Source organism: Castor canadensis, chromosome 17, assembly GCF_047511655.1.
Source record: "Castor canadensis chromosome 17, mCasCan1.hap1v2, whole genome shotgun sequence".
Classification (NCBI taxonomy): Eukaryota; Metazoa; Chordata; class Mammalia; order Rodentia; family Castoridae; genus Castor; species Castor canadensis.
In genome coordinates this window covers 30,270,934-30,292,014 of record NC_133402.1, presented here as the reverse complement: position 1 = coordinate 30,292,014, position 21,081 = coordinate 30,270,934, and positions in this window count along the sequence as shown.

Here is a 21,081-nt window from a genome sequence, read left to right as displayed (position 1 = left end):
CGTTCACTTTGAAAAATGTAATTTATAGGAAGTACTCCTATCAATAATTAACTCTCTTCTCAGAGGTATACTAGGTCCTAGATTCTATAGCTTGTATCACAGATAGTTTACTGTCAAGAGATAAATGTGTTTCTTCAACTTGCCTGAATAGGCCTATTTCAAAAAAAAGAGCTGATTTTCCCTTTGAAAAACCTAAGTCACAGGAAGTATTCCTTCAAAAACCAGCTCAATTCTCGCAGTGAAACAAGCTCCTAGATGCTGCAGTTTTGAACATAGATGGTTTTCTTTGCACAGATACATGTCTTTGTTCACCTCAGCTGAATAGACCTATTTGTTACAAAGAGAGCCTCTCTCCACCTTGAAAAACCTAAGTTGCCAAAGTGTTCATTTTCTATGTACTGAATACTCAGAGGGAAACAATGTGCTACATGTTGCAGCTTCTAGCATTGATGGTTTTCTGGAGATATAAATCTGTTTCTTCACATCAGCTGAATGGTCTTATTTGAAAAAAGGTAAACTTATCTCAACCTTGAAACATACGTTGCTGGAAAGTAGGACGTTCAGGAACATACTCCACTGTCACAGGGAAATAATGTGCTAGAAGCTCCTGCTTCTACTACAGATGATTTCCTTTCTAGAGATACATGTGTTTCTTCCAATTAGCTGAAAAGACCTAATTGAAAAAAGCGAGATTTCTCCACCTGCAAAATTCTCACTGGCAGAGAGTATTTCTTAGGAAAATTAACTACTCTCCATCAGAGAAACAACAGCAAGATACTGAAGCTTGTCACACAGACAGTTTTCTTTTCTTTGGAGAGATTTCTTTGCTCTTTCAACTCAGGTTCGTAGGCCTAGTTGGAACACAGAAAGCCAATCTCCACATTGAAAAACCTACGTTCCCATATGTATTCCTTTGAAAAACGAAATCCATTTTCATCAGAAAACAATGTACGAGATGCTGAGCTTCTACAATACATGGTTCTCTTGGAGAGATAAATGTGTTGCTTCAACTCAGCTGAATTTGCCTCTTTGGAACAATGTGATGTCATGTGAACCTTGGAAAACGTCCGTCGCGGGAAGTAGTCCTTGCAAAACCGTACTCAATTTTCTCAGGAGACAATGGGCTAGATGCTCCTATTTCTGAAACAGACGGTTTTCTTTCAAGTTATGCATGTGTTTCTTTAAATTAGCTGGCTAGGCCTATTTTGAACAAAGAGATTTTATCTCCATATTGAGAAACTGAAGTTGCTCTAGGTATTTCATTGACAAACTACACTCAATCTGACAAGGAAACAATGTGTTAGATATTCCTTCTGGTAACATAGATGGTTTTCTTCGGAGAGAAACACGTGTTTGTTCAAATCAGCTGAAAAGGCCTCCATGATACAAAGGGAGCCTATCTCCATCCTGAAAAACCTAAGTTGCAAGAAGTATTCCTTTTAAATCTACTGACTACTCACATGGAAACAATATGCTAGATGCTGCAGCTTGTAGTTAGACGGTTTTCTTTGGAGAGACACATGTGTTTCTTCACCTCAGCTGAATTGACCTGTTTGGAACCAAGAGAGTCTACCTCCACCTTGAAAATCCTAACTTGCAGGAAGTATTTCTTTGAAAAAACTGGCAAAAGTCTCCCAGGGTGACAATGTTCTTATTCTCCAGGGTCAAACAGAGATGGTTTTCTTTCAGGAGATACATGTGTTCCTTTAAGTCATATAGAAAGGCCTATTTTGTAACAAAGAGCCCATATCCACATTGAATGACCTATGTTGCAGGAGGTATTCCTTTCCAAATCTATCTCGGTTCTCACAGGGAAGCAATGTGCTAGATGTTGCTGCTTGTAACATATAATGTTTCTTGGGAGAGATCCCTTTGTCTTCAACTCAGCTGAACAGGCCAACGTAGAAAAAAGGGAGCCTATCTCCACCGTGAGAAACCATGCTGCAGGAAGTATTCCAATCAAAAACAAACTTATCTCACAGGGAAACAATGTGCTACCATTCCTGCTTCCAACAGAGATGGTGTTCTTTCGAGAGGTATGTGTGTTTCTTGAAATCTGCGGAATAGGCCTATTGGAAACAAAGTGAGCCTATGTCTACATTGAAAGACCTAAACTGCCTGAAGTACTCCTTTCAAATAGTAACTCAGCTCTCTCACAGAATCAATGTGCTACATGCTGCAGCGTCTAATCTAGATGGTTTCCTTTTAGAGATACATGTGTTTCTTCAATTCACCTGATTGTGTGTATTGGGAACAAAGTGAGCCAACCCACCCTTGGAAAACGTAAGTTGCAGGAAGTCTTTCTTTGACAAACTTACTAAATTCTCACAGGGAAACAATGCCCGAATATTCCTGCTTCCAACAGAGATGGCTTTCTTTGGAGAGATATATGTGTTTCTTCAAATGTGCTGAATAGGCCTACTTGGAACAAAGTGTGCCTATCTCTACATTGAAAATCCTCAGTTGCCCGAAGTACTCCTTTCAAGTACTAACTCAGATCTCACAGAGAAACCATGTGCTACATGCTGCAGCTTCTAATCCCGATGGTTTCCTTTTAGAAATACATGTGTTTCTTCAATTCACATGAAGGTGTGTATTGGGAACAAAGTGAGTCAACCCAACCTTGGAAAACGTAAATTGCAGGAAGTATTCCCTTGCAAAACCTATTCAATTCGAAGTTGGAAACAATATGGGGGATGCTCCTTCTTCCACAGAGATGTTTTCTTTGAGAGACACACGTGTTTCTTCAAGTTAGCTGGACAGGCCTATTTGCTTACTGACTGTAACATATAAGATTTCTTTGGAGAGATACATGTGTTTCTTCAATGCAGCTGAAAAATGCCAATGTGGAAATAAGGGAGCCTCTCTCCACCATGAAGCACCCTGTTGCAGGAAGTATTCCATTTACAAACAAACACAATCTCCCAGGGAGACAATGTGCTATTACTCATGCTTCCAGCAGAGATGGTTTTTTTGGAGAAATATATGTGTTTCTTCAAATCTGCTGAACAGGCCTATTAGGAACAAAGAGAGCCTATGTCTACATTGAAAAAGCTAAATTGCCTGAAGTACTCCTTTCAAATATTAACTCAGCTGTCACAGGGAAACAATGAGCTGCACGGTACAGCTTCTAACATAGATGGTTTCCTTTTAGAGGTACGTGTGTTTCTTCAACTCACCTGCCTGTGTCTATCTGGAAAAAAGTGAGCCTATCCCAACCTTGAAAACCCTAAGCTGTAGGAAGTATTCCTATGCAAAGCCTTCTCAATTCTTACTGGGATACAATGTGGTGGATTCTCCTGCTTCTCACACAGATGTTTTCTGTCAAAAGACACATGTGTTTGTTCAAATTAGCCGGGGAGGCCTATTTGGAACAAACAACCCTTTGTTCCCCTTGCAAATTCTGAATGGTGGGAAGAAATTCTTTTAAAATACTCATTTTTAACAGGGAAGCAATGTGCTAGATGTTGAAGATTGTAACATAGATAGTTTTCTTTGCAGAGACACTGATGTTTTTACAACTTAGCTCACAGGCCTACGTGGAAGATAGAGAGCCTATCTCCCTTTGAAAAACGTAAGTTGCCCAAAGTATTCCTTTTAAAATGAAACTCAATTCTCTGAGGGAAAGAATGTGCTATATGCTCCTGATTCTGACTCAAGTGGTTTCTTTTGAGATACATGAGTTCCTTTAACTCTGCTGAAAGGGCCTATTTGGAACAAACAGCCTATCTCCACCTTGAATTTCAAAGATGCAGGAAGTACTGCTTTCAAAAACTTACTGGTTTTTACACGGGTAAACAATGAAGTACATGGCGAAGTTTGTAATCTAGTTGGTTTTCGTTTAGTGCTCCATGTGTTTCTTGAACTCATCTGAATAGGCCCATGTGGAACAAAGAGAGCCTACGTTCACTTTGAAAAATGTAATTTATAGGAAGTACTCCTATCAATAATTAACTCTCTTCTCAGAGGTATACTAGGTCCTAGATTCTATAGCTTGTATCACAGATAGTTTACTGTCAAGAGATAAATGTGTTTCTTCAACTTGCCTGAATAGGCCTATTTCAAAAAAAAGAGCTGATTTTCCCTTTGAAAAACCTAAGTCACAGGAAGTATTCCTTCAAAAACCAGCTCAATTCTCGCAGTGAAACAAGCTCCTAGATGCTGCAGTTTTGAACATAGATGGTTTTCTTTGCACAGATACATGTCTTTGTTCACCTCAGCTGAATAGACCTATTTGTTACAAAGAGAGCCTCTCTCCACCTTGAAAAACCTAAGTTGCCAAAGTGTTCATTTTCTATGTACTGAATACTCAGAGGGAAACAATGTGCTACATGTTGCAGCTTCTAGCATTGATGGTTTTCTGGAGATATAAATCTGTTTCTTCACATCAGCTGAATGGTCTTATTTGAAAAAAGGTAAACTTATCTCAACCTTGAAACATACGTTGCTGGAAAGTAGGACGTTCAGGAACATACTCCACTGTCACAGGGAAATAATGTGCTAGAAGCTCCTGCTTCTACTACAGATGATTTCCTTTCTAGAGATACATGTGTTTCTTCCAATTAGCTGAAAAGACCTAATTGAAAAAAGCGAGATTTCTCCACCTTCAAAATTCTCACTGGCAGAGAGTATTTCTTAGGAAAATTAACTACTCTCCATCAGAGAAACAACAGCAAGATACTGAAGCTTGTCACACAGACAGTTTTCTTTTCTTTGGAGAGATTTCTTTGCTCTTTCAACTCAGGTTCGTAGGCCTAGTTGGAACACAGAAAGCCAATCTCCACATTGAAAAACCTACGTTCCCATATGTATTCCTTTGAAAAACGAAATCCATTTTCATCAGAAAACAATGTACGAGATGCTGAGCTTCTACAATACATGGTTCTCTTGGAGAGATAAATGTGTTGCTTCAACTCAGCTGAATTTGCCTCTTTGGAACAATGTGATGTCATGTGAACCTTGGAAAACGTCCGTCGCGGGAAGTAGTCCTTGCAAAACCGTACTCAATTTTCTCAGGAGACAATGGGCTAGATGCTCCTATTTCTGAAACAGACGGTTTTCTTTCAAGTTATGCATGTGTTTCTTTAAATTAGCTGGCTAGGCCTATTTTGAACAAAGAGATTTTATCTCCATATTGAGAAACTGAAGTTGCTCTAGGTATTTCATTGACAAACTACACTCAATCTGACAAGGAAACAATGTGTTAGATATTCCTTCTGGTAACATAGATGGTTTTCTTCGGAGAGAAACACGTGTTTGTTCAAATCAGCTGAAAAGGCCTCCATGATACAAAGGGAGCCTATCTCCATCCTGAAAAACCTAAGTTGCAAGAAGTATTCCTTTTAAATCTACTGACTACTCACATGGAAACAATATGCTAGATGCTGCAGCTTGTAGTTAGACGGTTTTCTTTGGAGAGACACATGTGTTTCTTCACCTCAGCTGAATTGACCTGTTTGGAACCAAGAGAGTCTACCTCCACCTTGAAAATCCTAACTTGCAGGAAGTATTTCTTTGAAAAAACTGGCAAAAGTCTCCCAGGGTGACAATGTTCTTATTCTCCAGGGTCAAACAGAGATGGTTTTCTTTCAGGAGATACATGTGTTCCTTTAAGTCATATAGAAAGGCCTATTTTGTAACAAAGAGCCCATATCCACATTGAATGACCTATGTTGCAGGAGGTATTCCTTTCCAAATCTATCTCGGTTCTCACAGGGAAGCAATGTGCTAGATGTTGCTGCTTGTAACATATAATGTTTCTTGGGAGAGATCCCTTTGTCTTCAACTCAGCTGAACAGGCCAACGTAGAAAAAAGGGAGCCTATCTCCACCGTGAGAAACCATGCTGCAGGAAGTATTCCAATCAAAAACAAACTTATCTCACAGGGAAACAATGTGCTACCATTCCTGCTTCCAACAGAGATGGTGTTCTTTCGAGAGGTATGTGTGTTTCTTGAAATCTGCGGAATAGGCCTATTGGAAACAAAGTGAGCCTATGTCTACATTGAAAGACCTAAACTGCCTGAAGTACTCCTTTCAAATAGTAACTCAGCTCTCTCACAGAATCAATGTGCTACATGCTGCAGCGTCTAATCTAGATGGTTTCCTTTTAGAGATACATGTGTTTCTTCAATTCACCTGATTGTGTGTATTGGGAACAAAGTGAGCCAACCCACCCTTGGAAAACGTAAGTTGCAGGAAGTCTTTCTTTGACAAACTTACTAAATTCTCACAGGGAAACAATGCCCGAATATTCCTGCTTCCAACAGAGATGGCTTTCTTTGGAGAGATATATGTGTTTCTTCAAATGTGCTGAATAGGCCTACTTGGAACAAAGTGTGCCTATCTCTACATTGAAAATCCTCAGTTGCCCGAAGTACTCCTTTCAAGTACTAACTCAGATCTCACAGAGAAACCATGTGCTACATGCTGCAGCTTCTAATCCCGATGGTTTCCTTTTAGAAATACATGTGTTTCTTCAATTCACATGAAGGTGTGTATTGGGAACAAAGTGAGTCAACCCAACCTTGGAAAACGTAAATTGCAGGAAGTATTCCCTTGCAAAACCTATTCAATTCGAAGTTGGAAACAATATGGGGGATGCTCCTTCTTCCACAGAGATGTTTACTTTGAGAGACACACGTGTTTCTTCAAGTTAGCTGGACAGGCCTATTTGCTTACTGACTGTAACATATAAGATTTCTTTGGAGAGATACATGTGTTTCTTCAATGCAGCTGAAAAATGCCAATGTGGAAATAAGGGAGCCTCTCTCCACCATGAAGCACCCTGTTGCAGGAAGTATTCCATTTACAAACAAACACAATCTCCCAGGGAGACAATGTGCTATTACTCATGCTTCCAGCAGAGATGGTTTTTTTGGAGAAATATATGTGTTTCTTCAAATCTGCTGAACAGGCCTATTAGGAACAAAGAGAGCCTATGTCTACATTGAAAAAGCTAAATTGCCTGAAGTACTCCTTTCAAATATTAACTCAGCTGTCACAGGGAAACAATGAGCTGCACGGTACAGCTTCTAACATAGATGGTTTCCTTTTAGAGGTACGTGTGTTTCTTCAACTCACCTGCCTGTGTCTATCTGGAAAAAAGTGAGCCTATCCCAACCTTGAAAACCCTAAGCTGTAGGAAGTATTCCTATGCAAAGCCTTCTCAATTCTTACTGGGATACAATGTGGTGGATTCTCCTGCTTCTCACACAGATGTTTTCTGTCAAAAGACACATGTGTTTGTTCAAATTAGCCGGGGAGGCCTATTTGGAACAAACAACCCTTTGTTCCCCTTGCAAATTCTGAATGGTGGGAAGAAATTCTTTTAAAATACTCATTTTTAACAGGGAAGCAATGTGCTAGATGTTGAAGATTGTAACATAGATAGTTTTCTTTGCAGAGACACTGATGTTTTTACAACTTAGCTCACAGGCCTACGTGGAAGATAGAGAGCCTATCTCCCTTTGAAAAACGTAAGTTGCCCAAAGTATTCCTTTTAAAATGAAACTCAATTCTCTGAGGGAAAGAATGTGCTATATGCTCCTGATTCTGACTCAAGTGGTTTCTTTTGAGATACATGAGTTCCTTTAACTCTGCTGAAAGGGCCTATTTGGAACAAACAGCCTATCTCCACCTTGAATTTCAAAGATGCAGGAAGTACTGCTTTCAAAAACTTACTGGTTTTTACACGGGTAAACAATGAAGTACATGGCGAAGTTTGTAATCTAGTTGGTTTTCGTTTAGTGCTCCATGTGTTTCTTGAACTCATCTGAATAGGCCCATTTGGAACAAAGAGAGCCTACGTTCACTTTGAAAAATGTAATTTATAGGAAGTACTCCTATCAATAATTAACTCTCTTCTCAGAGGTATACTAGGTCCTAGATTCTATAGCTTGTATCACAGATAGTTTACTGTCAAGAGATAAATGTGTTTCTTCAACTTGCCTGAATAGGCCTATTTCAAAAAAAAGAGCTGATTTTCCCTTTGAAAAACCTAAGTCACAGGAAGTATTCCTTCAAAAACCAGCTCAATTCTCGCAGTGAAACAAGCTCCTAGATGCTGCAGTTTTGAACATAGATGGTTTTCTTTGGACAGATACATGTCTTTGTTCACCTCAGCTGAATAGACCTATTTGTTACAAAGAGAGCCTCTCTCCACCTTGAAAAACCTAAGTTGCCAAAGTGTTCATTTTCTATGTACTGAATACTCAGAGGGAAACAATGTGCTACATGTTGCAGCTTCTAGCATTGATGGTTTTCTGGAGATATAAATCTGTTTCTTCACATCAGCTGAATGGTCTTATTTGAAAAAAGGTAAACTTATCTCAACCTTGAAACATACGTTGCTGGAAAGTAGGACGTTCAGGAACATACTCCACTGTCACAGGGAAATAATGTGCTAGAAGCTCCTGCTTCTACTACAGATGATTTCCTTTCTAGAGATACATGTGTTTCTTCCAATTAGCTGAAAAGACCTAATTGAAAAAAGCGAGATTTCTCCACCTTCAAAATTCTCACTGGCAGAGAGTATTTCTTAGGAAAATTAACTACTCTCCATCAGAGAAACAACAGCAAGATACTGAAGCTTGTCACACAGACAGTTTTCTTTTCTTTGGAGAGATTTCTTTGCTCTTTCAACTCAGGTTCGTAGGCCTAGTTGGAACACAGAAAGCCAATCTCCACATTGAAAAACCTACGTTCCCATATGTATTCCTTTGAAAAACGAAATCCATTTTCATCAGAAAACAATGTACGAGATGCTGAGCTTCTACAATACATGGTTCTCTTGGAGAGATAAATGTGTTGCTTCAACTCAGCTGAATTTGCCTCTTTGGAACAATGTGATCTCATGTGAACCTTGGAAAACGTCCGTCGCGGGAAGTAGTCCTTGCAAAACCGTACTCAATTTTCTCAGGAGACAATGGGCTAGATGCTCCTATTTCTGAAACAGACGGTTTTCTTTCAAGTTATGCATGTGTTTCTTTAAATTAGCTGGCTAGGCCTATTTTGAACAAAGAGATTTTATCTCCATATTGAGAAACTGAAGTTGCTCTAGGTATTTCATTGACAAACTACACTCAATCTGACAAGGAAACAATGTGTTAGATATTCCTTCTGGTAACATAGATGGTTTTCTTCGGAGAGAAACACGTGTTTGTTCAAATCAGCTGAAAAGGCCTCCATGATACAAAGGGAGCCTATCTCCATCCTGAAAAACCTAAGTTGCAAGAAGTATTCCTTTTAAATCTACTGACTACTCACATGGAAACAATATGCTAGATGCTGCAGCTTGTAGTTAGACGGTTTTCTTTGGAGAGACACATGTGTTTCTTCACCTCAGCTGAATTGACCTGTTTGGAACCAAGAGAGTCTACCTCCACCTTGAAAATCCTAACTTGCAGGAAGTATTTCTTTGAAAAAACTGGCAAAAGTCTCCCAGGGTGACAATGTTCTTATTCTCCAGGGTCAAACAGAGATGGTTTTCTTTCAGGAGATACATGTGTTCCTTTAAGTCATATAGAAAGGCCTATTTTGTAACAAAGAGCCCATATCCACATTGAATGACCTATGTTGCAGGAGGTATTCCTTTCCAAATCTATCTCGGTTCTCACAGGGAAGCAATGTGCTAGATGTTGCTGCTTGTAACATATAATGTTTCTTGGGAGAGATCCCTTTGTCTTCAACTCAGCTGAACAGGCCAACGTAGAAAAAAGGGAGCCTATCTCCACCGTGAGAAACCATGCTGCAGGAAGTATTCCAATCAAAAACAAACTTATCTCACAGGGAAACAATGTGCTACCATTCCTGCTTCCAACAGAGATGGTGTTCTTTCGAGAGGTATGTGTGTTTCTTGAAATCTGCGGAATAGGCCTATTGGAAATAAAGTGAGCCTATGTCTACATTGAAAGACCTAAACTGCCTGAAGTACTCCTTTCAAATAGTAACTCAGCTCTCTCACAGAATCAATGTGCTACATGCTGCAGCGTCTAATCTAGATGGTTTCCTTTTAGAGATACATGTGTTTCTTCAATTCACCTGATTGTGTGTATTGGGAACAAAGTGAGCCAACCCACCCTTGGAAAACGTAAGTTGCAGGAAGTCTTTCTTTGACAAACTTACTAAATTCTCACAGGGAAACAATGCCCGAATATTCCTGCTTCCAACAGAGATGGCTTTCTTTGGAGAGATATATGTGTTTCTTCAAATGTGCTGAATAGGCCTACTTGGAACAAAGTGTGCCTATCTCTACATTGAAAATCCTCAGTTGCCCGAAGTACTCCTTTCAAGTACTAATTCAGATCTCACAGAGAAACCATGTGCTACATGCTGCAGCTTCTAATCCCGATGGTTTCCTTTTAGAAATACATGTGTTTCTTCAATTCACATGAAGGTGTGTATTGGGAACAAAGTGAGTCAACCCAACCTTGGAAAACGTAAATTGCAGGAAGTATTCCCTTGCAAAACCTATTCAATTCGAAGTTGGAAACAATATGGGGGATGCTCCTTCTTCCACAGAGATGTTTTCTTTGAGAGACACACGTGTTTCTTCAAGTTAGCTGGACAGGCCTATTTGCTTACTGACTGTAACATATAAGATTTCTTTGGAGAGATACATGTGTTTCTTCAATGCAGCTGAAAAATGCCAATGTGGAAATAAGGGAGCCTCTCTCCACCATGAAGCACCCTGTTGCAGGAAGTATTCCATTTACAAACAAACACAATCTCCCAGGGAGACAATGTGCTATTACTCATGCTTCCAGCAGAGATGGTTTTTTTGGAGAAATATATGTGTTTCTTCAAATCTGCTGAACAGGCCTATTAGGAACAAAGAGAGCCTATGTCTACATTGAAAAAGCTAAATTGCCTGAAGTACTCCTTTCAAATATTAACTCAGCTGTCACAGGGAAACAATGAGCTGCACGGTACAGCTTCTAACATAGATGGTTTCCTTTTAGAGGTACGTGTGTTTCTTCAACTCACCTGCCTGTGTCTATCTGGAAAAAAGTGAGCCTATCCCAACCTTGAAAACCCTAAGCTGTAGGAAGTATTCCTATGCAAAGCCTTCTCAATTCTTACTGGGATACAATGTGGTGGATTCTCCTGCTTCTCACACAGATGTTTTCTGTCAAAAGACACATGTGTTTGTTCAAATTAGCCGGGGAGGCCTATTTGGAACAAACAACCCTTTGTTCCCCTTGCAAATTCTGAATGGTGGGAAGAAATTCTTTTAAAATACTCATTTTTAACAGGGAAGCAATGTGCTAGATGTTGAAGATTGTAACATAGATAGTTTTCTTTGCAGAGACACTGATGTTTTTACAACTTAGCTCACAGGCCTACGTGGAAGATAGAGAGCCTATCTCCCTTTGAAAAACGTAAGTTGCCCAAAGTATTCCTTTTAAAATGAAACTCAATTCTCTGAGGGAAAGAATGTGCTATATGCTCCTGATTCTGACTCAAGTGGTTTCTTTTGAGATACATGAGTTCCTTTAACTCTGCTGAAAGGGCCTATTTGGAACAAACAGCCTATCTCCACCTTGAATTTCAAAGATGCAGGAAGTACTGCTTTCAAAAACTTACTGGTTTTTACACGGGTAAACAATGAAGTACATGGCGAAGTTTGTAATCTAGTTGGTTTTCGTTTAGTGCTCCATGTGTTTCTTGAACTCATCTGAATAGGCCCATTTGGAACAAAGAGAGCCTACGTTCACTTTGAAAAATGTAATTTATAGGAAGTACTCCTATCAATAATTAACTCTCTTCTCAGAGGTATACTAGGTCCTAGATTCTATAGCTTGTATCACAGATAGTTTACAGTCAAGAGATGAATGTGTTTCTTCAACTTGCCTGAATAGGCCTATTTCAAAAAAAAGAGCTGATTTTCCCTTTGAAAAACCTAAGTCACAGGAAGTATTCCTTCAAAAACCAGCTCAATTCTCGCAGTGAAACAAGCTCCTAGATGCTGCAGTTTTGAACATAGATGGTTTTCTTTGGACAGATACATGTCTTTGTTCACCTCAGCTGAATAGACCTATTTGTTACAAAGAGAGCCTCTCTCCACCTTGAAAAACCTAAGTTGCCAAAGTGTTCATTTTCTATGTACTGAATACTCAGAGGGAAACAATGTGCTACATGTTGCAGCTTCTAGCATTGATGGCTTTCTGGAGATATAAATCTGTTTCTTCACATCAGCTGAATGGTCTTATTTGAAAAAAGGTAAACTTATCTCAACCTTGAAACATACGTTGCTGGAAAGTAGGACGTTCAGGAACATACTCCACTGTCACAGGGAAATAATGTGCTAGAAGCTCCTGCTTCTACTACAGATGATTTCCTTTCTAGAGATACATGTGTTTCTTCCAATTAGCTGAAAAGACCTAATTGAAAAAAGCGAGATTTCTCCACCTTCAAAATTCTCACTGGCAGAGAGTATTTCTTAGGAAAATTAACTACTCTCCATCAGAGAAACAACAGCAAGATACTGAAGCTTGTCACACAGACAGTTTTCTTTTCTTTGGAGAGATTTCTTTGCTCTTTCAACTCAGGTTCGTAGGCCTAGTTGGAACACAGAAAGCCAATCTCCACATTGAAAAACCTACGTTCCCATATGTATTCCTTTGAAAAACGAAATCCATTTTCATCAGAAAACAATGTACGAGATGCTGAGCTTCTACAATACATGGTTCTCTTGGAGAGATAAATGTGTTGCTTCAACTCAGCTGAATTTGCCTCTTTGGAACAATGTGATGTCATGTGAACCTTGGAAAACGTCCGTCGCGGGAAGTAGTCCTTGCAAAACCGTACTCAATTTTCTCAGGAGACAATGGGCTAGATGCTCCTATTTCTGAAACAGACGGTTTTCTTTCAAGTTATGCATGTGTTTCTTTAAATTAGCTGGCTAGGCCTATTTTGAACAAAGAGATTTTATCTCCATATTGAGAAACTGAAGTTGCTCTAGGTATTTCATTGACAAACTACACTCAATCTGACAAGGAAACAATGTGTTAGATATTCCTTCTGGTAACATAGATGGTTTTCTTCGGAGAGAAACACGTGTTTGTTCAAATCAGCTGAAAAGGCCTCCATGATACAAAGGGAGCCTATCTCCATCCTGAAAAACCTAAGTTGCAAGAAGTATTCCTTTTAAATCTACTGACTACTCACATGGAAACAATATGCTAGATGCTGCAGCTTGTAGTTAGACGGTTTTCTTTGGAGACACACATGTGTTTCTTCACCTCAGCTGAATTGACCTGTTTGGAACCAAGAGAGTCTACCTCCACCTTGAAAATCCTAACTTGCAGGAAGTATTTCTTTGAAAAAACTGGCAAAAGTCTCCCAGGGTGACAATGTTCTTATTCTCCAGGGTCAAACAGAGATGGTTTTCTTTCAGGAGATACATGTGTTCCTTTAAGTCATATAGAAAGGCCTATTTTGTAACAAAGAGCCCATATCCACATTGAATGACCTATGTTGCAGGAGGAATTCCTTTCCAAATCTATCTCGGTTCTCACAGGGAAGCAATGTGCTAGATGTTGCTGCTTGTGACATATAATGTTTCTTGGGAGAGATCCCTTTGTCTTCAACTCAGCTGAACAGGCCAACGTAGAAAAAAGGGAGCCTATCTCCACCGTGAGAAACCATGCTGCAGGAAGTATTCCAATCAAAAACAAACTTATCTCACAGGGAAACAATGTGCTACCATTCCTGCTTCCAACAGAGATGGTGTTCTTTCGAGAGGTATGTGTGTTTCTTGAAATCTGCGGAATAGGCCTATTGGAAACAAAGTGAGCCTATGTCTACATTGAAAGACCTAAACTGCCTGAAGTACTCCTTTCAAATAGTAACTCAGCTCTCTCACAGAATCAATGTGCTACATGCTGCAGCGTCTAATCTAGATGGTTTCCTTTTAGAGATACATGTGTTTCTTCAATTCACCTGATTGTGTGTATTGGGAACAAAGTGAGCCAACCCACCCTTGGAAAACGTAAGTTGCAGGAAGTCTTTCTTTGACAAACTTACTAAATTCTCACAGGGAAACAATGCCCGAATATTCCTGCTTCCAACAGAGATGGCTTTCTTTGGAGAGATATATGTGTTTCTTCAAATGTGCTGAATAGGCCTACTTGGAACAAAGTGTGCCTATCTCTACATTGAAAATCCTCAGTTGCCCGAAGTACTCCTTTCAAGTACTAATTCAGATCTCACAGAGAAACCATGTGCTACATGCTGCAGCTTCTAATCCCGATGGTTTCCTTTTAGAAATACATGTGTTTCTTCAATTCACATGAAGGTGTGTATTGGGAACAAAGTGAGTCAACCCAACCTTGGAAAACGTAAATTGCAGGAAGTATTCCCTTGCAAAACCTATTCAATTCGAAGTTGGAAACAATATGGGGGATGCTCCTTCTTCCACAGAGATGTTTTCTTTGAGAGACACACGTGTTTCTTCAAGTTAGCTGGACAGGCCTATTTGCTTACTGACTGTAACATATAAGATTTCTTTGGAGAGATACATGTGTTTCTTCAATGCAGCTGAAAAATGCCAATGTGGAAATAAGGGAGCCTCTCTCCACCATGAAGCACCCTGTTGCAGGAAGTATTCCATTTACAAACAAACACAATCTCCCAGGGAGACAATGTGCTATTACTCATGCTTCCAGCAGAGATGGTTTTTTTGGAGAAATATATGTGTTTCTTCAAATCTGCTGAACAGGCCTATTAGGAACAAAGAGAGCCTATGTCTACATTGAAAAAGCTAAATTGCCTGAAGTACTCCTTTCAAATATTAACTCAGCTGTCACAGGGAAACAATGAGCTGCACGGTACAGCTTCTAACATAGATGGTTTCCTTTTAGAGGTACGTGTGTTTCTTCAACTCACCTGCCTGTGTCTATCTGGAAAAAAGTGAGCCTATCCCAACCTTGAAAACCCTAAGCTGTAGGAAGTATTCCTATGCAAAGCCTTCTCAATTCTTACTGGGATACAATGTGGTGGATTCTCCTGCTTCTCACACAGATGTTTTCTGTCAAAAGACACATGTGTTTGTTCAAATTAGCCGGGGAGGCCTATTTGGAACAAACAACCCTTTGTTCCCCTTGCAAATTCTGAATGGTGGGAAGAAATTCTTTTAAAATACTCATTTTTAACAGGGAAGCAATGTGCTAGATGTTGAAGATTGTAACATAGATAGTTTTCTTTGCAGAGACACTGATGTTTTTACAACTTAGCTCACAGGCCTACGTGGAAGATAGAGAGCCTATCTCCCTTTGAAAAACGTAAGTTGCCCAAAGTATTCCTTTTAAAATGAAACTCAATTCTCTGAGGGAAAGAATGTGCTATATGCTCCTGATTCTGACTCAAGTGGTTTCTTTTGAGATACATGAGTTCCTTTAACTCTGCTGAAAGGGCCTATTTGGAACAAACAGCCTATCTCCACCTTGAATTTCAAAGATGCAGGAAGTACTGCTTTCAAAAACTTACTGGTTTTTACACGGGTAAACAATGAAGTACATGGCGAAGTTTGTAATCTAGTTGGTTTTCGTTAGTGCTCCATGTGTTTCTTGAACTCATTTGAATAGGCCCATTTGGAACAAAGAGAGCCTACGTTCACTTTGAAAAATGTAATTTATAGGAAGTACTCCTATCAATAATTAACTCTCTTCTCAGAGGTATACTAGGTCCTAGATTCTATAGCTTGTATCACAGATAGTTTACTGTCAAGAGATAAATGTGTTTCTTCAACTTGCCTGAATAGGCCTATTTCAAAAAAAAGAGCTGATTTTCCCTTTGAAAAACCTAAGTCACAGGAAGTATTCCTTCAAAAACCAGCTCAATTCTCGCAGTGAAACAAGCTCCTAGATGCTGCAGTTTTGAACATAGATGGTTTTCTTTGGACAGATACATGTCTTTGTTCACCTCAGCTGAATAGACCTATTTGTTACAAAGAGAGCCTCTCTCCACCTTGAAAAACCTAAGTTGCCAAAGTGTTCATTTTCTATGTACTGAATACTCAGAGGGAAACAATGTGCTACATGTTGCAGCTTCTAGCATTGATGGTTTTCTGGAGATATAAATCTGTTTCTTCACATCAGCTGAATGGTCTTATTTGAAAAAAGGTAAACTTATCTCAACCTTGAAACATACGTTGCTGGAAAGTAGGACGTTCAGGAACATACTCCACTGTCACAGGGAAATAATGTGCTAGAAGCTCCTGCTTCTACTACAGATGATTTCCTTTCTAGAGATACATGTGTTTCTTCCAATTAGCTGAAAAGACCTAATTGAAAAAAGCGAGATTTCTCCACCTTCAAAATTCTCACTGGCAGAGAGTATTTCTTAGGAAAATTAACTACTCTCCATCAGAGAAACAACAGCAAGATACTGAAGCTTGTCACACAGACAGTTTTCTTTTCTTTGGAGAGATTTCTTTGCTCTTTCAACTCAGGTTCGTAGGCCTAGTTGGAACACAGAAAGCCAATCTCCACATTGAAAAACCTACGTTCCCATATGTATTCCTTTGAAAAACGAAATCCATTTTCATCAGAAAACAATGTACGAGATGCTGAGCTTCTACAATACATGGTTCTCTTGGAGAGATAAATGTGTTGCTTCAACTCAGCTGAATTTGCCTCTTTGGAACAATGTGATGTCATGTGAACCTTGGAAAACGTCCGTCGCGGGAAGTAGTCCTTGCAAAACCGTACTCAATTTTCTCAGGAGACAATGGGCTAGATGCTCCTATTTCTGAAACAGACGGTTTTCTTTCAAGTTATGCATGTGTTTCTTTAAATTAGCTGGCTAGGCCTATTTTGAACAAAGAGATTTTATCTCCATATTGAGAAACTGAAGTTGCTCTAGGTATTTCATTGACAAACTACACTCAATCTGACAAGGAAACAATGTGTTAGATATTCCTTCTGGTAACATAGATGGTTTTCTTCGGAGAGAAACACGTGTTTGTTCAAATCAGCTGAAAAGGCCTCCATGATACAAAGGGAGCCTATCTCCATCCTGAAAAACCGAAGTTGCAAGAAGTATTCCTTTTAAATCTACTGACTACTCACATGGAAACAATATGCTAGATGCTGCAGCTTGTAGTTAGACGGTTTTCTTTGGAGAGACACATGTGTTTCTTCACCTCAGCTGAATTGACCTGTTTGGAACCAAGAGAGTCTACCTCCACCTTGAAAATCCTAACTTGCAGGAAGTATTTCTTTGAAAAAACTGGCAAAAGTCTCCCAGGGTGACAATGTTCTTATTCTCCAGGGTCAAACAGAGATGGTTTTCTTTCAGGAGATACATGTGTTCCTTTAAGTCATATAGAAAGGCCTATTTTGTAACAAAGAGCCCATATCCACATTGAATGACCTATGTTGCAGGAGGTATTCCTTTCCAAATCTATCTCGGTTCTCACAGGGAAGCAATGTGCTAGATGTTGCTGCTTGTAACATATAATGTTTCTTGGGAGAGATCCCTTTGTCTTCAACTCAGCTGAACAGGCCAACGTAGAAAAAAGGGAGCCTATCTCCACCGTGAGAAACCATGCTGCAGGAAGTATTCCAATCAAAAACAAACTTATCTCACAGGGAAACAATGTGCTACCATTCCTGCTTCCAACAGAGATGGTGTTCTTTCGAGAGGTATGTGTGTTTCTTGAAATCTGCGGAATAGGCCTATTGGAAACAAAGTGAGCCTATGTCTACATTGAAAGACCTAAACTGCCTGAAGTACTCCTTTCAAATAGTAACTCAGCTCTCTCACAGAATCAATGTGCTACATGCTGCAGCGTCTAATCTAGATGGTTTCCTTTTAGAGATACATGTGTTTCTTCAATTCACCTGATTGTGTGTATTGGGAACAAAGTGAGCCAACCCACCCTTGGAAAACGTAAGTTGCAGGAAGTCTTTCTTTGACAAACTTACTAAATTCTCACAGGGAAACAATGCCCGAATATTCCTGCTTCCAACAGAGATGGCTTTCTTTGGAGAGATATATGTGTTTCTTCAAATGTGCTGAATAGGCCTACTTGGAACAAAGTGTGCCTATCTCTACATTGAAAATCCTCAGTTGCCCGAAGTACTCCTTTCAAGTACTAACTCAGATCTCACAGAGAAACCATGTGCTACATGCTGCAGCTTCTAATCCCGATGGTTTCCTTTTAGAAATACATGTGTTTCTTCAATTCACATGAAGGTGTGTATTGGGAACAAAGTGAGTCAACCCAACCTTGGAAAACGTAAATTGCAGGAAGTATTCCCTTGCAAAACCTATTCAATTCGAAGTTGGAAACAATATGGGGGATGCTCCTTCTTCCACAGAGATGTTTTCTTTGAGAGACACACGTGTTTCTTCAAGTTAGCTGGACAGGCCTATTTGCTTACTGACTGTAACATATAAGATTTCTTTGGAGAGATACATGTGTTTCTTCAATGCAGCTGAAAAATGCCAATGTGGAAATAAGGGAGCCTCTCTCCACCATGAAGCACCCTGTTGCAGGAAGTATTCCATTTACAAACAAACACAATCTCCCAGGGAGACAATGTGCTATTACTCATGCTTCCAGCAGAGATGGTTTTTTTGGAGAAATATATGTGTTTCTTCAAATCTGCTGAACAGGCCTATTAGGAACAAAGAGAGCCTATGTCTACATTGAAAAAGCTAAATTGCCTGAAGTACTCCTTTCAAATATTAACTCAGCTGTCACAGGGAAACAATGAGCTGCACGGTACAGCTTCTAACATAGATGGTTTCCTTTTAGAGGTACGTGTGTTTCTTCAACTCACCTGCCTGTGTCTATCTGGAAAAAAGTGAGCCTATCCCAACCTTGAAAACCCTAAGCTGTAGGAAGTATTCCTATGCAAAGCCTTCTCAATTCTTACTGGGATACAATGTGGTGGATTCTCCTGCTTCTCACACAGATGTTTTCTGTCAAAAGACACATGTGTTTGTTCAAATTAGCCGGGGAGGCCTATTTGGAACAAACAACCCTTTGTTCCCCTTGCAAATTCTGAATGGTGGGAAGAAATTCTTTTAAAATACTCATTTTTAACAGGGAAGCAATGTGCTAGATGTTGAAGATTGTAACATAGATAGTTTTCTTTGCAGAGACACTGATGTTTTTACAACTTAGCTCACAGGCCTACGTGGAAGATAGAGAGCCTATCTCCCTTTGAAAAACGTAAGTTGCCCAAAGTATTCCTTTTAAAATGAAACTCAATTCTCTGAGGGAAAGAATGTGCTATATGCTCCTGATTCTGACTCAAGTGGTTTCTTTTGAGATACATGAGTTCCTTTAACTCTGCTGAAAGGGCCTATTTGGAACAAACAGCCTATCTCCACCTTGAATTTCAAAGATGCAGGAAGTACTGCTTTCAAAAACTTACTGGTTTTTACACGGGTAAACAATGAAGTACATGGCGAAGTTTGTAATCTAGTTGGTTTTCGTTTAGTGCTCCATGTGTTTCTTGAACTCATCTGAATAGGCCCATTTGGAACAAAGAGAGCCTACGTTCACTTTGAAAAATGTAATTTATAGGAAGTACTCCTATCAATAATTAACTCTCTTCTCAGAGGTATACTAGGTCCTAGATTCTATAGCTTGTATCACAGATAGTTTACTGTCAAGAGATAAATGTGTTTCTTCAACTTGCCTGAATAGGCCTATTTCAAAAAAAAGAGCTGATTTTCCCTTTGAAAAACCTAAGTCACAGGAAGTATTCCTTCAAAAACCAGCTCAATTCTCGCAGTGAAACAAGCTCCTAGATGCTGCAGTTTTGAACATAGATGGTTTTCTTTGGACAGATACATGTCTTTGTTCACCTCAGCTGAATAGACCTATTTGTTACAAAGAGAGCCTCTCTCCACCTTGAAAAACCTAAGTTGCCAAAGTGTTCATTTTCTATGTACTGAATACTCAGAGGGAAACAATGTGCTACATGTTGCAGCTTCTAGCATTGATGGTTTTCTGGAGATATAAATCTGTTTCTTCACATCAGCTGAATGGTCTTATTTGAAAAAAGGTAAACTTATCTCAACCTTGAAACATACGTTGCTGGAAAGTAGGACGTTCAGGAACATACTCCACTGTCACAGGGAAATAATGTGCTAGAAGCTCCTGCTTCTACTACAGATGATTTCCTTTCTAGAGATACATGTGTTTCTTCCAATTAGCTGAAAAGACCTAATTGAAAAAAGCGAGATTTCTCCACCTTCAAAATTCTCACTGGCAGAGAGTATTTCTTAGGAAAATTAACTACTCTCCATCAGAGAAACAACAGCAAGATACTGAAGCTTGTCACACAGACAGTTTTCTTTTCTTTGGAGAGATTTCTTTGCTCTTTCAACTCAGGTTCGTAGGCCTAGTTGGAACACAGAAAGCCAATCTCCACATTGAAAAACCTACGTTCCCATATGTATTCCTTTGAAAAACGAAATCCATTTTCATCAGAAAACAATGTACGAGATGCTGAGCTTCTACAATACATGGTTCTCTTGGAGAGATAAATGTGTTGCTTCAACTCAGCTGAATTTGCCTCTTTGGAACAATGTGATCTCATGTGAACCTTGGAAAACGTCCGTCGCGGGAAGTAGTCCTTGCAAAACCGTACTCAATTTTCTCAGGAGACAATGGGCTAGATGTTCCTATTTCTGAAACAGACGGTTTTCTTTCAAGTTATGCATGTGTTTCTTTAAATTAGCTGGCTAGGCCTATTTTGAACAAAGAGATTTTATGTCCATATTGAGAAACTGAAGTTGCTCTAGGTATTTCATTGACAAACTACACTCAATCTGACAAGGAAACAATGTGTTAGATATTCCTTCTGGTAACATAGATGGTTTTCTTCGGAGAGAAACACGTGTTTGTTCAAATCAGCTGAAAAGGCCTCCATGATACAAAGGGAGCCTATCTCCATCCTGAAAAACCGAAGTTGCAAGAAGTATTCCTTTTAAATCTACTGACTACTCACATGGAAACAATATGCTAGATGCTGCAGCTTGTAGTTAGACGGTTTTCTTTGGAGAGACACATGTGTTTCTTCACCTCAGCTGAATTGACCTGTTTGGAACCAAGAGA